The 17,679-nt window shown below is 40.6% G+C and overlaps 1 protein-coding gene across 3 annotated transcripts in view; it reads left to right on the top strand.

The window, feature by feature from the left end:
* The window catches only part of spop (speckle type BTB/POZ protein), a 96,617-nt gene that overhangs the window by 7,704 nt on the left and 71,234 nt on the right, over positions 1-17,679 (top strand). For 2 of the 3 annotated variants that reach the window (XM_085271973.1, XM_085271975.1), the window contains exon 2: positions 7,590-7,725. The gene's annotated coding sequence lies outside the window, so the exon portion shown is untranslated. Of the gene's footprint in view, positions 1-6,111; positions 6,196-7,589; positions 7,726-17,679 lie in introns of all 3 variants that reach the window. The other variant, XM_085271974.1, reaches the window with a different exon arrangement.

Genomic DNA, 17,679 nt, shown 5'->3' with positions numbered 1-17,679 from the left:
ATTGAGGGGTTGTGTTTTTTTTTTTTTTTTTTTTTTTTTTTTTTTTCTTTCTCCTCAGAAACTGTGTATATATGGTGAAATATGAAATAGCCTTAGTGGAGGCCCCTCATGTAAGCAGCAGTATTGATTTCCACAGACCTGGTCCAATTTTGGTACCACAAGTTTTGTTTTTTTTTCTCCCGCTGCCCTTTTTAAAGGACTAGAGCGACTCTGGTGGGGCAACGTTATAGAAAAGCACCTGACTCTGCCTCATCTCCTCATACCCGAATGGCCAAGCTGTTTTTGCAACCAAAGCCACGACGAGAAAAGAGTCAAGGAAATTTCTACAGTTTCCAGAGTCTCTCTGAGGACACAGCTGCAGGATGGAAGATTTCCCCTGTTGGCAGTTCCTGTTAAGAGATTCACTAGCATTACAACATGAAGAGAAAATAATCCTTTCTCTTCGTGTGTCTGTGCACGCGTGTGTCTGTGCACGCGTGTGTGCGTGCGCGCTTGTGTGTCTTTCTATTGGCAAGTGGCTCTGAGAGAAAGCGTGTGGCCGAGTGGACTGACAGACTTTGTGTACGATATAGACTGGCTTCTTACGTCTGTAAGTGTGTTTTGTTACTGAACAGAGGGAGGGGGAGTCACATGAGTGTCTGCTCAGCTGCAGCTTGCGTTGAGGTGTATTCACACATATCCCCCACAGTTTAGCAGTTACTGCGAGCAGCCAGACATTAGTGGTGAAATTGCAGCTGTTTTAAAGCCTTTATTGCAGTAGGATTTACAGGGTAAAATGGTCTGTAATTCTTAGCCTGTGCTCCCGCTGCGATGTCCCTGCTGCTGACGCTGCTTTCATACTTCCCTATCTGGCTTCATAAGGAAAAGCGACTGGAGGGTATCAGCTCCCGGAACAATATAGGACATTTTTCCTCCCCTCTTCTCCTGAGATTCAAAAAAGTTTGAAGGCAAAGAAACAAAGCCTTTGCCTCTTACTCTTTTTCTTCCCCTTTCCTTCCTTTGCAGTCACCATGTGTCCCATCTCTTCTTCCCCTTTCCTCTCCGCCTTTAACTTTCATTCTCTCCAAGTAACGGGAGTCTCTTGCAATATGCTGTGTTTCCCCACTTGAGTGTTAATGAGGCAGATGAATATTCATGAAGAGGAGGCTGACATCGCTGTATGGCGATTGTGCAGCGGATGATTGTGTGCATGGGGATTGTTGTGGCCACATTTCTGAGGGATCTGTTGTGCAGTGGGTAGACATCAGGGGACTCTGGGCTCCTTTGCTAATGATGCAGATGCTTGAGTTTTGTTTTGGTCTGTGGTTGTGGATGACCTATTCCCAAGGCCGTTCCTCTCTCCCTCGTGGCTGCTGGAGCTTAAGTTTAGCCTCCAGCTGCTGGTGGAGGATAGCCAGGGAGTGAAAGACTGAGAAAAAGAGCTGCCTTTTTACTGCCTACACTCCTCCTACTCTTCCTCCCTGTGGTCTTGACTTGTGACAAAGGGATGCCATGAGTCACATCTTCAGGGACCATCTCTGTCTTCTTATTTTACCTCTCACTATTTGTTGCTACCTTTCTTATCTTTTGTGTTTTTTGCATTTTCTTTCTGTGGTGACTAAAACTGATTTCACCACATGTTGAAGGACATATTAGAAACTATGTGGCCCATTTTAACAGCAAAAGGCTGTGTAGTGCATGCTTGTCATGTCTCTTGGATTGCTGTTTCCTCCTGTGCACTGCCCACCCCCTTTTTTCCTCTTTTGAGCTTTGTTCTGCTCTTCAGTTTCTCCTCGAACAGTTCCTATAGTAATCTCTCACGTTTTCTTCCCCTCTTTTCCTTTTTTTGCATGACAGATTCTCATTTACATTTTCTCACTAGCTCATCATCCAGTCTGCCTCTTCTCTCCCCGCTGCCATCAGCCTGGGGCTTTCTCTGGTCCCCTTTCCATCTCTTATTTGCCGATGCTACCTTTTCCCCTCTCAGCCTCAATCTTTCCTCCTTTATTTCCCTGCAAGATATCTGACCCTCGCATATTTTAAACCTTTGATCTCCAAACAGTCATTTTCGACATGAAGTGATGTGTGTTTATGTCTGCAGCCCAAGGTGGAAATTTGTGTTTGTCTGTCTGGGACATGCTTTGTATTAAGCACCCTTTAATTTAAGAAGGTGAGTCTGCCATTGCTAGGTTGGAGGACCGATAGTCCGACTGTCTCCTTCGTGGTGACACGTCTGCTAGTGACATAATGGAGGTCTTCCTTTTCCTTTGTGCTCCTGTGTTGTTCATGAAATCAGTTGCATTGCCACTTTATGTTGTCAGTTCCAGTCTAGCAGGTGTTCATACTTATTCTTATGCACACATATCCTTCTTGCAGTTGGGGAAAGGGTGGATGCTGGCCAATTTATCAGTGTTCTGACTGTAAGGCTACAGGGAGCCCTCCGTCTTCATCAGTTCACTCAGCAAATAGGCACACCCCAGTCACTGCTACTAGACTTAGCTCATGTGTCTCCATTATACTTTAACAACAAATCTGTGAGGCTGACTAGAAATAGTGTTCTGTGGTTAGCCATCTTAAAAAACAGTCTGCTCAGATCACAGGTGAAACGGGTTAAAATGGGTTTATTGCCTCAGATTTATTAGTGTTTCCCACAGGCTGGCAGTTTACAATAAAAGGCAGTTGGAAGATTATTATAGTATAATAGTAGTCACTTTATTATAAGCTAATGAGAATAACATTAGCCGAATTATAACTGCAATGTCAGCTGACTGCAGCTCAATTGCCATTACCGCGAGTATGGAACAAATGTTTCACACTGCTTGTAATAACTGCATTCGGTTTAGTGCGCAGTTTTTTTTTTTTTCTTCTTCTATATATCTCTTTGAAACACTGTGCTTTTATTCTGTCGTGTCATGTGATATCTCAGGGCTGTTGTCCTGCAATAGTGAAGGACGTTTGTCTTATTTGTCTGTCTGTCCTCATCCTCCTCCTCTTCCTCCGCCGCCCTTAGCCTCTGTGCCCCCTCGATTTTCTCGACCCACTGCTGATCAAAGCTGCTTTGAGGGTGCTGAGCGTGTCCAAGGCCGGTAGTGATTTGATGATATGTGTTCGTCTAGAGAATCTTGTCTTCGTGTGATTAGATGGTGTGTGACAGGTGGCGTCAGTCCCATCAGCTCATATTAAGCCAGAGCGCCGTGCTGCCACCGCCGTTGCTGTTTTTTATCCTTTAATGTTAAACCTTCCTCACCAGCAGAATCAATTATCAGTGATTATGTTAGTGTCAAAGTCTTTAGCGCCTGGCTGAGCCCCATTGCTGCCTCCTCCCACTCGTTGCTGTGTGGCCCACAGAAGCCACACTATGCTGATCCCCAGTCAGAGCACTGCTGCTGCAGAGGGACAGCTTTACAGACAGCTCTAAGTTTAACCTTCCTCCTCAACAGTGGTGTGACAATGCAGGGAGAGTTTATTATGCCTGACAAAACTCCCCCCACGTAGGTTTTTCCTCAGTGAGAAAGCTGCATAGCGATTAGCCCTATCATGCTCAATTGTGGATGTAGCTGTCAGAGCTGGCCTGGTGGTCTTGCGTCCTTGGTTGCAGACTGCTTGAGAAGGCCATGTTTTATAAATATAAGAGTTCACTGAGCGTTTGCTGCACTGCATTACAAAAAACAACAAAAATACCCAGAATTTTCTATGCAAAAACTCTACTTTGCCATGTAACCAATCTTTTTCTCACATAAGGTTTCCTCAGAAGGACGTCCTCAGCCTTGGATTTACCTGTGATGCACAGTGTGTGTGCAGATTATTGCCACTGCACCACACAGGGCAGTGAGGCAGCTTGTTAAAAACCCCTCTCTGCTGCAAGGTCACAGCTCTGGCTTTTCCACCATTGTGTCAGTTCTTTGTCAAACAAACATTCGCACATTGCTTTCAGAATTCTCATCAGGCGGGATAATTGGCTTACAGGACTTTGTGAAACACACAGAAATATTCGCATATGCACTAACAACAATTTCTGTGTAGTGTTTAAGTAATTAAGCAGCGCTTGCTCCATCATGTTCCCCCACCTCCTTTCTATACATGCACCGTCACTTTTTCTTCCCCGTTCAAACTGAACTGTAATGACCTGTTGGTACCGTAGTTAACAACTAAATTAGTTACAGTAACAGTACATATTTTGATTCTAAATTTGTAACTCTGTTTTGGATGCAGAGTATGATTCATGTTCAGTCTAACAGAAGACCTGTATCTCATGTCTCTCCATAAGCAGAGCTCTCTGTGGAAGTAAATCAAGGATCAGGTTTGGAGTTGCCACTTAGGATTAGAGGTTTTAATTTCAGCTGCTGGGTGTCTTTTCTTGACAAGCCTCTGCTGGTGACAGGAGTGGAAGTTGGTTTTTATTATTATTTTAAATCTTTTTGAGGCTTTTAAGATCTAATGTCCATCTTCTATCTAACATGGTTTCTTTGACTCACTCTCGACCCTCCCTGACTCTCCATTTGCCCTTTCTCTCCTTCTATATGTTATCCAGTGTTGAGCGGAGGTAAGCAGAGATAGTAATCTGCTGTAGCCTTGGCACTCTCTCGCACTCTGGTCTCATTGAAGAAGATTGATGGCCCTCTTTCTGGAATGGCCGTTGTTTTGGATGGAGAGAGAAGAAGATGGAGGCAAAGTAGTGGGTTTAAAATGAAAAACTAAGTGAGGGAGGGTTGAGGAAAGGCAAGCAGTAGCAGGGATAAAGAGAAATGGAGGTAAGGTGAATGATGGTTGTAAAAGATGGAGAATTGGGAGAGGAAATGTCACTGTGGAGGAGCTTGAAAGCTCATTAAATTTGGTTTTTATTTTATTGAGTGAGAGTATACATCAAACTGTGATTGGTTTCAGATTCACACGTCGTTTCTTTTTTCCTTTTCTAATGCACACGCGGGCTATGGAATTGGCTGCACTTAGTTTGCATGTCAGCAGGATTATATTTAAATGTCAGCTCTTCTCTCAAGATGCAAATGAGACAAGAACATGTTTCGATGGAACGATTTTGTACACGTGTCTTGTGTTGCTGTTGCATTACGATGCAATGGCCTTTAGGGCTTTTAGGTATGTGTGCTAGTCAGTATTAACAGTCGTTGCTGCATTGCTAAGGGGAATAAGCAGTCCTTCATCCCTCTTCATGATGGTTCTGTTGCTCAGTGGCCATGTGGGTGGCACTGGGTTGATTGGCTGTAATGACAGTTATGCTCTTAATTGTGTCACTTATACTCCCTCTGTGGCTCTTTTGAATGCAGTCAAGCGCTTGATCTAAACCCCCCCCCCCCCCCCCCCCCCCCCCCCCCCCCGGTGTTTTGTTCCTTTCTATGTATTGGTCTTTTCAGGTTTCAGGAGCAGCGAGATATAGAACAGCCACTCTTTCTCCTTCCTCCTTAATTCTTCTCTCGTTTAAGAGAAGTATTGAATCTGACATTGTCTTTATATTTGGGCTCCCCCTGTCTCTGCCCATCCCCCCCCATGCCCTCTCCTTAATTTGTCTCCTATTCCTTTAGTGTCTTTTTTTTGTTCCTCTGTTTGACTATTGTCTGACTTGCTGTTCCGCTTCTTTCTCTCTTTGCCTTTCTCGCTCTGTTTCATCAGCCTGTGGTACATCGACCTATCTTTCATCCTGCCTCTCCCTCTTCTGTCTTGTCGACGACTTTTTTTTTTTTTTTTTTTTTTTTTTGCTTTCTATTCTCCCGTCTTGTATTTTTTGTTTTCCACCTCCTCATCTGTCAGCTCCCTCCTCAGTCTTTTCTTTTTCTTTTTTTGAGACAGCCCTTGCTGTCTCATGGTGTCCCAGCATTGCTGGGGTCAGCTTGACATGTCTTGGTGGCATGGCTGGTTGTACTGCCTATTGTTATCGCTTCCTGTTTGAGCTGACCACTTGACTTGAGCAGGGTAAATGATACAAGACCAAAAAAACCAGGAAGAACATGAAGGGCACATAACGTTATGTTTGTACATACTCATGACAGGGTTGTTTCAGGTTATACTTCATGTAATTTCCTGTGGTAACAACTCAGCATAACACTTCTGAAGAGCCTCAAATAAACATCACAAATGGAAAGCAACCAATAACAAATATTTAAAAATGTGTTATCTTAGGCAATCTCCACTTCATCAGCTGAAACGGTTTCATCCAAGTTTGTGACAAATGGAGTTGGAGTCCACATCTGCTGTTTTGAGTCGGTAAGAACGAATCTTGTATTCATTTCAGGTGAGCTATTGATCAAATGGTGCTGGTCCCATTCACACATCACAGAGCCAGTCTACCTTTTTGACATTTCTTTCAGGGCTCAACCTTTGTATTTTGCATCTGATTGACATTTCCTTGGTATATATGTGTAAACACAGGGATCTTAAGATATTTCATTCATTCATGCAGATCATCTTTTCTCTCTCTGAGGTAAAAGCCCACAGGCAGTTTGAATACCGGTCGTGAATACAAAGCACCAAAATATAAAAAGTAACACTCTCGGTGCAGTATTTCTGAGCCAAATATAAGTCAGTGTTTAGCCTTAGAGTTGCAGTTTATTACACCTCTGAGGCAACTTGTCACTCCCTGGATTGCCGTAGTTTGAAGTCATTCAACGCCTGTTTTAAAATCCTGTTTTATTCTTTATGATCCAAGTGTCAAAGTAAATTGACTTAAATCACACAGCTTTCTCTAGTTGCATGTTAAATGTCAGACATCTTTATGGATTGGCTTTATTATGAGAACAAAGTGCATCACTGTGGCTGTTTAGCTTGAGACATTTTGTCACAATCTGCAGACCTTTCTGCAGTAATGGTTGGCAAAACACACCCAGTCTGCTCTGTGAAATCCTGTTCATCTGTGGTTGGCAGGCATGTGAAGTATGAGTAAGCGTCCTTGGTCATGTTTATTTAGGTAGAGGTGGTATTTGAAAGAGAATTAGACTTGGAGGATTTTAATGACACTGCAGAGTTGAAGCCACCGTGGGTCTGTTCTGTCAGATGATTGTTTTGCTATCGGGCTCTGTGTGGGCCCTTTATGCATCACATTAACGTGGTGAATTTTATCTACAAAGATTTTTATCCACTTTTATGGGCCACTGTAAATATAGCATAAAAAGTATCAGGGAAGCATTAAGCCTGCTTTGCTGTGATCCTGCTTTGAATGCTATTGCTATAAGCAGCACTATTTCATTTGTGGGATTGAGATTGCATTGCTTTATTGCTCTGTTTACACCTGTGGCTTTTTGGTTTGCTGTTTGGATACAGTCCAGATACAGTTTGTGCTTGGATTAGTATTTTAAAGCTGCGTGTAATTGTGGAAGGTGGGCCCCTGTCCCGCTTTGTTCCGCCTCGCTGTGTAAACCTTACTACAGTCTCTGTAAAACATGTGTTTTTGTAATATCTTGTCACACACACACACACACACTCACACACTCGCTCTATCTCAGGAATACTCTGCATTCAAGTCTCCTACATAACAGATGCACACACAAACAGTCAACTTGACAAGGAGTCTCTTGCAAGACTATGATAAGGCACTGGCTCACACCCACGCTCACTCTCACAACTACAGTCTTGTTGATTCTTTTCGCTGTTTGTGTTTGCAGCTTGCCAAGAAGCTCTGGCTTTGGACAGACGAGCAGTACTGACACACCTACAGACAGCAAGACCTGACGGAGAGAGTCCAGCTGGCTAGTTATGGCAGTTGCAAGCGGAACAGATGTGCGAGGTACTTTGATCTAGGTGAGTACCAAATGAGGTGTGGATCTGGGGGAGGGAAGGGGGGGCATCGGTCTGTACCAATATTGGGAAATTGCAAATCTGCCGTGGGTGGGGAGAGGAGAAGTGGAGAAGAGCGATTGTTAGAGGCAATTTTAGTCTATGACGATAAAACATTAAAATGACCACTTTTGATCTCAAGCTGATGACAGCACTATTAAACCAAGTGTTTTTAGCTAACTTTTAACAACTGTTTAAGTATTGGAGTCTTTGTGTTCATGTGTTCTGTACTCATTTTTCAAAGCAGACAATTTCACATTCATTTAAGTTTGAAATGCTGCCTTTTTGACTTCTGAACAACTTCAGTTGTCTTCAAGCGTGTTTTTATTTTTTATTTTTTCCCTCCAAACAGGTTTTAGCTTGAAAAAAATTAGTCATTTCTTCTAAAGTAAGCTACATTTGTTTAGCTGTTTAAGAAACCAACACCTACAGTATTCTCATAAGGCTAACTTTGAATCAAATTATGGGTAAGAGGAAGTGGATGGTCCAGCATAAGAAATAAGCTTGGTTTGGATAGAAAACACAAACCTTCAAAAAGCATGAAGGTGAAAGAAGATCTAAAGGCTGCCAGTGAAGGAATACCAAATAGCAAGAGAATAGAGACAGCAGCAGACACTTGATCATATAAATGGCAGCTCGATAAGACATTTCAGGTAGTATTCATCTGTCATTTATAAGCAGAATTTGGACCCAGTTCTAATAAAAGACCGAAAAGGTGAAAAAAGGAAAAGCTTGGGTTTTTAGAAGGGAAAATAAGGGTGGAGGTATAGAGGATGTGCCAACATTGGAGACCAAAAAAAACAGAGGAACAATAAAATAAATCCTTGAGGGTAAAGTATGTGGTCCTGTGTGTTTCATGCTTCCCCCACCAAACTTCTTAATTAGGTAGTGTAAAACTAGCAAGAACAGCAAGACGGGAAGAAAGGAAGGGGGGGGAAAAGCTTGGTGAAAATAGTGTAAAGTAGCAGTCTCTTTCCATTTAGAGGCTATGAGATATTTGTTTTGTATTTGCTGAGATGACGAAATGGTAAATGATAAATACATTAATTTGCCCTACTAGTGTACAGATCAGTCTGCTTCTCCACTCCTTCATCACATATAAGATAAGACGTTTATTTATTTTTTTACTTTGGGTTTAAACTCAAAGCAAAGGTTGGTGTTGACATTAATACAAAAGAAATTCCAAGATACAGTTCAAACCTTTTCTCTTTCTTCCCACATGTTTGGTGTGTGGTTTACTTTCATACATTCAGAAGTGAATTTCAGAGTATTTTTTTTTTATTTAACATTTCATTTGGCAGTGTCTCTTGACATCAGTGTTGCTGTGTATACCCATGAAAATTAAATCTCTGTGTAGGATTTGTTGAGAAATGCTGGGATATTTTAATCACCTCCTTTCTGTATTATCACATAGAAAGAGCATCATGAAAAATCAACATGAATGTGGTTTTTCAGATGGTTATGAAGCAGTGCCGGTGATATTAGATTTCTCGGTGGTAACTTCAGTTCTCCCATGAAACTAAAAATAGTTTTAGTATTGGAGATGAAGAAAAGTATTGTGTGTGTTCGGTTTTCTTGCAAAATTAGATGGTTGGATTCTGTGTGTATTCTTGTGTTTATATATAAGTGAATAACGGTCTTTGCTGACCCTGTAGTTACAGCCAATTTGCTGTGATCACAGTGACACGTGTCTCCATATGGATACTTAGTAATTAGCTAAGAGGAGATGGAGAAAGGTTGGAATTCGTGGGGTATTAGAGGACCTGTCAGAAGCCTCCACTCATCTTATCCCCACCCCCCCTCCCAAATCTGTCAGGAGGCTTGTCTGGGGCCCATGCTCCCCAGTCCCCTTCCTTACACTTGGCTGCTTCAGTTAATTGAAGCCACTTCAGATCACTCAGAGGAGCTGGATCTGCATGCCTGAACAGACCACAGCACTCACCTGACCTGTCACTCACTTCTGTCAGCAGCTTCCTGCCACCCACAAGCTTTTTCCAACACATAAGATAAGATAAGATAAGATAGAACTTTATTAATCCCTCGGGTGGGTTCCTCTGGGAAATTCGACTTCCAAAAAGCACAGCAACGACCGAAGACCGAAGTTACAGTTACATGATCGTCTACAAACCCAGGATATAACAAAGATCCCGGGAATATACTTAGTACACAGTTACCTTAAAAAAACAAAACAAAAAAACCCACTTCACTGGAAATTGACAGGTGCAAATGTCCAACATATTGGGATCTTGGAGTAAACAGACTTTTAACTTGCCAGCTCCTTAGTACAATGTCTGTTTGATGGATCTTGTTAGAAAAACCACATAATTGTCTCAAATTTACATCAAGTGATTTATATCGTGGCATCTCTGTCACACAAATTTGAGTATTTCCTGTAGTGAGAATGCATCAGAAGCATTCTGGCTAGAGCAAATGTAGTGAGAATGTACTACAATATGTGGCACATAACATGTTGTCTAGTACATATTGGAAAAGGCAAATTTAAACAAAGCCATGAACCAATTCTCCCAGCATTTGAGTTTATGTGTGAAAACAGCTGAGGTCTGTTGTATTGTATCAGGTGCCATCATAAAGGTCTGGGACTTTGCCTATGAGTATAAAACACCTTTCTAAAGTTAAATTTAGCTGATCTCCCCTTAGAGTTCATCTACTCATGTGTTTCATACCTTCAGCATTGCTGCTTTTTATTTTTGCTATTTTAAGGTTCCTTCTGGTAGTCTCTTTATGGCCACTACTTGTGTTTCTGTGATGCACACAACATTTTAATGTTATTCAAGTGAAGAGGATTAAAACGAAGGCTTATGTGGTGAGTTGGGTTAAAGAAATGTTAGTCTAGCCAAAAGGCTCCTGTGTTTTCTATTTCTCTATCTATATACAATGGTGAGCTAGTATGATGACATACTAGCATGTGAAAATGCTATCATGTGCCATCGTTTGAATTAATTACACTAAATGGCTCTATTGGGCTGCAGTAGCTGACCATGGTGCGACCAAAGCTTTTTTTTTTGACCATGTGCAAGCACCTTGTCATGTCCTTGTCTTTAAATGGTCGCTTCAAAGGCAGGGAGCAGTTCTGGATCCACTTATAGTCAGTTGCCTTCTTTGACTGTCTCATTGCTGTTTCATCAGTTTAATCTGCTATTGATTTTCAGTTGCATCTGTTTTTGATTCCTTCAGTCTATTTACAATAATATAGAGCATGGCTATTCAACTAAGAAGTTAGTTGGGCCAGATTTTTTTGCAGCCAGTAAGCAGCAGATCATGATCAATTTCAAACCCACACAACTGTATTGAAAAACAAGTAATTTTTTTATTCCTTTTCCCCCTGTAAATGTGGTGACCTCTCAAGAATGCACACCGAGTATACAGTATACAGACACGCTTCATATCCAGACCATTTTCCTCAAAAAGAGCTGAAATCTTCTCAAACATTATTTCGCCAGCTGTGTGTCCCTCTAACAGTAGTAAGCAGAGCAATTTTCCATCCAAAAAACGGACATATAGGTACAACTGTGCATTATCAGTTCTGTCTGTGAACCCATCTCCTGCTATAGACATTAAATCAGTTTTCTTCAGGTCATCTAACAGCATTTCAAACTCGTCTGACGCCAGAACTTCACAGAACTTCAACTCGACGAATATTTGAACTGTCTGACAGGGGTACGTTTTTAATAGCAGATGTCACACTTTAATTTTTTTGTCACTTATCACCGCATCCACCACGGCCAGCATGCAGTATTTCACTGTTTCAGAATCTGTGAAAGGCTGTTCTTCTTTGCCAAGAAGCAAACACGAAGGGAAGCTGCTGCAGCTCTCTCTTGGGCTGTACAGGACCCTCACCATGGTAGTACAACTCCGGTTGTAAGATTATTAAACTCGCAATTAAACTGTACTTTTGCAGCCCTCTCCTGAGATCGCTCTGGAAAGTTTGTGTAGAAAGTCTGGTGTTTGTCATTGTGGTGCCTTCGTAAGTACTGCAACACACTCACTCCAAACTAAACACATTGGTTTGGCATTTGGATTTGTCAGTCCAGCCAGGGTTAAACCGACGGTTTTCATTGTCAATTTACGCTTTTGGACTGAGAAAGACATGCTGTTGTCGCATCATGCATTACAATGATAGTTGAATATATTTACATTACGGTGCATTGTGGGTTAAATATTGCTAGGCTACTAGCAACATTCAGTCTACACTACGCTGTAGGAATTTTTAATTTTTTTAAATTAATTGATTAATTTTTTGCGTTTTCTCTGTTTCTGCCAGGACCACAGGCAGGGCCACTCTCAGGTTGCTTCTGGGCCGCCATTTGAACAGGCTTGATATAGAGACTAGCTGTGATAAATGTGATATCTGTTGCAAATCTATCTACTACAGACCTGTAGTGCTGTATAGGAGCCAGTGGGGAACTCACCACCAGCAGACCATGCAGAATCTCAAAATACGAAATAAATGTATAAGTTTACAATCTAGACATTTATAAACAAACAGAGCTAGTTAATTCCATTAATGACCAAGAGCAGTGCAAATTTATTGCTCAAAACTGAGATTGTGAATAACGTACTAAAAGTACTACAGGTTCTAGACATTGCTTTTATCTGAAAACTGTTCAGATAAATTAAAAGAAACTGCATAAGAATCAATACGTTTATGACACAAGGGTGAACTCTTCTGCTAGAAATTGCTGAGCACTGTATGCAGTCCTGTGGTGTGGGACTCGGGTAGAGTGCATGATTTATCCAGAGTGTGTTTTTATTACATATAATATTGTAATTATTGCTGAAATAGCTGAAATGTACAAAGGAACACAAAACATTATTCATGTGAGATCCCGAGCCATCCATGTCTTTGTGAAGATACTATTAGTGTGCCATGTCCGTTAAACCACACATCATTCTAGGTTTTTCAGCAAGTTATGTAAGATATGGGTTTTGGTGTTAAATTTAGCACATTTTAGAGTAAACTGTCTGCTACAAACATTAGTAACTCAGGTTTGTGTGTTTGTTACTTTTCGATGAGCAGACGAGTTGCACTCATAGCTGCAGACTGACTGAAATTATATGTAGATAATAATGTAAAGGCAAAGTGAGAAAAGTTCGTGGTTCAAAAACTTAGTGAAGTGGTCCTGGTTATGCTTCTGACTGGAAGTTCCACCGTTGAGGTGTACAGCTTCCAAACCCAATGTAAAATTCCTCTCTTATCAGCATTGATGATCCTCAGTCAAATTTGGGCTTATTTGGGTCCAAATTGAAATCGGAGATGTACAAGGGAACTGCAACATAGGAATCTAAAATTAGCATTGGAGCTGGATTCAGACTAGAAGATCTTAATCTTGAAGGGGAGAGTGGAAAGATTTTATTCTGGTATGATGGAGTCTCAGAATTTTATGATTGCACCATTTATGCAACTTATTGCAAACTTCTTTTGTTCATTTTTCAAAATATTTTAAAGTCAAGTGAAAGCGTTACAAACATACCAAGAGGCCTGAAAATAGACTTCAAGTGAGCAGAAACACAGATTTTCAAGAGTTGGACCTTCATTTACAAGACGTGACCCTGAACTGCAGTTTTATAGCTATAAGGAGAATGTTGCCATCTGATAGCCTGTACTTACTCATGCTTGAAAAGCCAAGCATAACAAAATGAAAAAAGGGCAAATGTGGACTGGAGATGCAATAAAAGGCCTTTTCCAATTCATGGGTATTTCTAAACTCTGAAAGAGCACAAGAAAAGTGTTAAAACTCAGTATAAACAGAGATCCAAGACTTCAAGCCCACAAAGCTCAGCTAAAGTGACATGGACTAGAATTGGATTTGTTTTGAATAATTTGCCTCCCACATGGCTTTTGTTGATAAATTATGGCTGAATTGAAAATTATCTATGGTTATCATAAAGTAACCATTCTATAAATGCAACAAAGAAACAACTTGTTCTATGATTTGGACCAAAACAAGCTGTCTGAAGTTCATAAAGGCCATAAAGTCACGCCTTCATCATCCAGACATAGAAATTCTCTTTTTCTCTTGCCTCAGCATGCAGTTTGATGTCTGACTAGCAAGAAATCATACCTAAACGGCAAAGAAGGTTTCAGATTCGTCCTGCACGGTAACGATAAATGAAAGACTATGATAGTTTATACAATTCAAGTAAGATTACTTTTTTAAGTTTATGGTTATCTTTGGAAGAAACCATGATGAAGGTAGGAAGTCGAAGCAAGAGGTTGCATGCAAAAAAAGGGTGCATTTACATGGTTTAATTTAATAGCTGAAAGTGTGCTGCTGGGACAAGCAAGCTCAGTGGTTTATGGCGTTGCAGATATTTTTCAGGTATTTGCACCTAGAAATCACTCAGTTGAGAGATTGTCTGGCTGATGCTGTAAAAAGTGAAACTTGCCAATCTCTTACATCTTGCTACTGAGTTACTTGAGGCTGCAATAATGTGCCCCCTCTGCTGGTTCTGAAGTGCTGCTTCCCGTAACACTGAAAACTGGGAATGTGTGCAGTATAGCCATAGGGAATAGATCTTTTTGAAACACTCCACTTGGGAGTGAATGTCTAAAATGAGAAGTGGGGCTTGTGAATTGTTTTAAATGCCAGGCTTCTACTCATTCAGGGTGCTTTCTTGTGGAAGTCTTTAGTTATACTGTAGCTCAGTCTGCTGACATTTAATGCTCAGCCATTACATCCTCTGTTGCTGCTTTAGTATAGGCCCAGTTGTTACCGGTATGAATATGAATAGACAGATGTGACAGCTGGCCAGCCATATGTGACAAGCCTTTTAAATCTTTACGCCTTAATTATTCCGTCCCTTGGGACAAATATTGGCATTTAAGGTCTTAACACTCAGACCTTATAAACTGCCAGCCTCCAGTTGGCATTATCAGTCTCTTGGCAACTTCCAAGCAGACTAACAAAGGTGCTAGATAAAGGCTCACAGCTAAATTCATAACTGTCAGTTGTGCTTAGATGATTTCCTTAAATTCTATCAGTATTATACAGATCATTATGTTGCATATTTGTTTAGAGGCAAGTATCTCCTGTAAGCAGTGTTGACTCTAGAAATGTTTTAATGCTTCACAAGGGGGCTCTAAAAATCTCATGGTGGCACACTGAAATCCAAATCTATCACTGAATTAAAGTAATTCTGTTATGCCTTGATTATGTATATAGCTTTGCTGAAAACTACATCAATACTGGAATTGTATACCGATGTACCCTTTTCATTTATACACTCTGTAAAGTTACTAAAAATGGAGGTTAGTTCATCTGCTGCATGTAATATAATTAAATGACTGATGCACTGAGCATTTCTTTATTATTCTACTGCATGACATTTCATTTATTGAATGCCATCAAATTTTCTCTACCTTTTTTTTTTTTCTCCTTCCTCTTCTTCTTTAATCTTTCCCCTCACCCCCATCAGTTTTGAAAGATTAAGACTCCTCCCCGAACTTGCTTTTTCCTCTTGGGGAGTTCGTCCTTCCCACTGTTGCTAAGTGTGTAGCAATTGGGTTGTGTGATTGTTGAGGGGTTTGCTTTCTAATATTGTAGAGTCTTGCAATTTAAAGCACCTCGGAGTAGCTGTTGTTTTGAGTTGGTGCTAGGTAAATAAAATTAGAATTGAAATTTAAAAGATCCAGAAGAGCAAGAGAAATGTCTGTATGCTATAGGACAAGGATGAAAGCCAATGCTGAATAAGCATGTTTCTTGGGCCCCCAGACAATGCTGCATTAAAATCTGACTCTGTTCTGTTGTGAAAATCTGTGCATGGGCAAGACAGGAATGTTAAAAACAATATGTTTGGGAACACATTGTTGCCTCTACAGGCAAAGTAAAACTATTGTGAAAAGAACAAATCACAGGTAAAAAAAAAAAATGGAAAAAATATATGCTTATAACTTTCACATTTGTGAAGGCACCATTAATGCTGAGTGTGTATATATAATATAAATATTATGCAGGTTCTACAGCAGCACATGCTGTGATCCAGCTTCCACGTCAAAATAATTAGCTTTTTTAGCATGACAAGGCCAAATGATATTCTGCATTAATGCCCTGTAGTTGCTGCTCAGCCACGTTGCAGCCATCCCTGCAGTCCAGACTTGTTACTCATCGAATACATTTTAGCTCATTATGAAATGGAAACTACAACAAAGAAGGCGCCAGACTGGTGAGCAGCTGAATTCTGACTCAAACAACAATGGGAAAACATCTTGCTTTCCCAAGTGGTCTCCTCACTTCCCAACAGTCTAACAGTCTCGGTAAAAGGAAAGATGATGCAACATAGTGGCAAACATGCTTCTGTACCAACTTTTTTGCATCACATTGCTGGTATCAAATTTCAAATGAGCATACGTGCTTTTGAAAAAAACAAAACAAAGTGATTTTACAATTCACTGCCTTTGATTCTTTTATGTACATTTATCACAGTCATTGTTTTTGTAGGTAGATAGATATAAAGTGTGTGTGTGTGTGTGTTTTATCGTATACATATTTAAAATGGCATTGTTGCTGTTGTCAAATGAAGAGGAAGATCGGAGTGCTTCTTTCTCCCAGTGCTCCCAGTGAACTGTAATAGGAGAGCGTTATTTCGTATTGATGTTTCTCCTAACTTGGTTTAAACTTACTGTACATATTGTGATAACTGCCATAATGTGTCAAGATTGTACGTTACCGTTTACCCAGATAACATTACTCTGTAACCATTCACTTGATTATCTGGTATACACTGTCACAAATTAATTTTTTTTTTTTTGGTCTAGGAATGGGCTGGTGATGCTGTTTCTGGGGCAGAGCGTCTAGCACTTGGACTGTCAAGTTTGAGATTTTAGTGAATGAATGTCACCAGCCAGCATCAGTTTCACATTAGCCGTGAGCACAGCCAGTGAGAAACTGGTGGCTGTGGCCCCTTGTGATCCTCTTAGTGTCACCTTTGCTGCCAGTTTTCTCGTGTTGGTTGGAGATTTGCCTCATTTCCAATGAGGGCCTGAGTTTTTAAGGCATTTTTTTAATGCATTTTTATAGTGTGGGTATTGAGAAATCCTTTGAGAATCATTGTGACTATGGGCCATACAAATAAAACTGACTTAATTAATAACTGGAAGTCAAAGTTATAATAATTTATCATACGCTATTTATAGCATCAGTTTCCACACAGTTATATAACTCTTCAGCTATATGTAAACATGTACAATTATGAAAAAAATGATGATAACGTCACACTACAGGAGAGCATATTTATCGTTGTCTGATGCATCAGAGGAATAAGGTGCTGACATCGCTTTAAGATTTTAAATGACAACACCTACCAGCATTTAATTTATTATATTGTTATGTAAGGGTTGCTCAACAAAATGAAGGTGGATCTGTTATTCTGTCTCTAAATCTTTTTCTTTCTTTGCCTCTCATCTTCTGTCTGTTCCCCCTCTTGGTCTGCCTCACCTGGGTCATCCCACACATTCTCATTTCTCTTGTTATCCTAGGTTCTAATTTCAGTTGCTGCGGTAACCCTGCGGCTCCCTACACTTATGCCTCCTCCCTCATCTCTCTGAGCTCCTTGTTAAGTGTGGCAGAGCTGGTTAATGATTGTGTTTTATTTATATTTTTCCTCTGGTAGGGTTCCTTTTGATAGGGCACGCATGCCTTGACTCTTGAATAAGCCTGGCTTTATAGTATGTCCTGTATCTTCATTTTATTTCTTTCTCGCTTTCTCGTTTGCTTTCTTTCTTGCCCTTTATTTTCCTTCCTTTTTTGATTTGTAGCTGGCTGTCTTGTGTTTTCTTGTTTTTCTCATAACAGTTAGCTGTCAGTCGTGCAAGAAAACCATCTCTCAGAGACACGAGGTGGACTCTCACTGCTAATGCAGTGCTGTACTCTGATGCAAACTAATTTGCTCAGTGTGCCT

Source organism: Mchenga conophoros, linkage group LG4, assembly GCF_057382185.1.
Source record: "Mchenga conophoros isolate Kocher_MC1m ecotype Shallow Benthic linkage group LG4, M_conophoros_male_GT1.1, whole genome shotgun sequence".
NCBI lineage: Eukaryota > Metazoa > Chordata > Actinopteri > Cichliformes > Cichlidae > Mchenga > Mchenga conophoros.
This window is presented reverse-complemented; position numbering and strand designations above follow the sequence as displayed.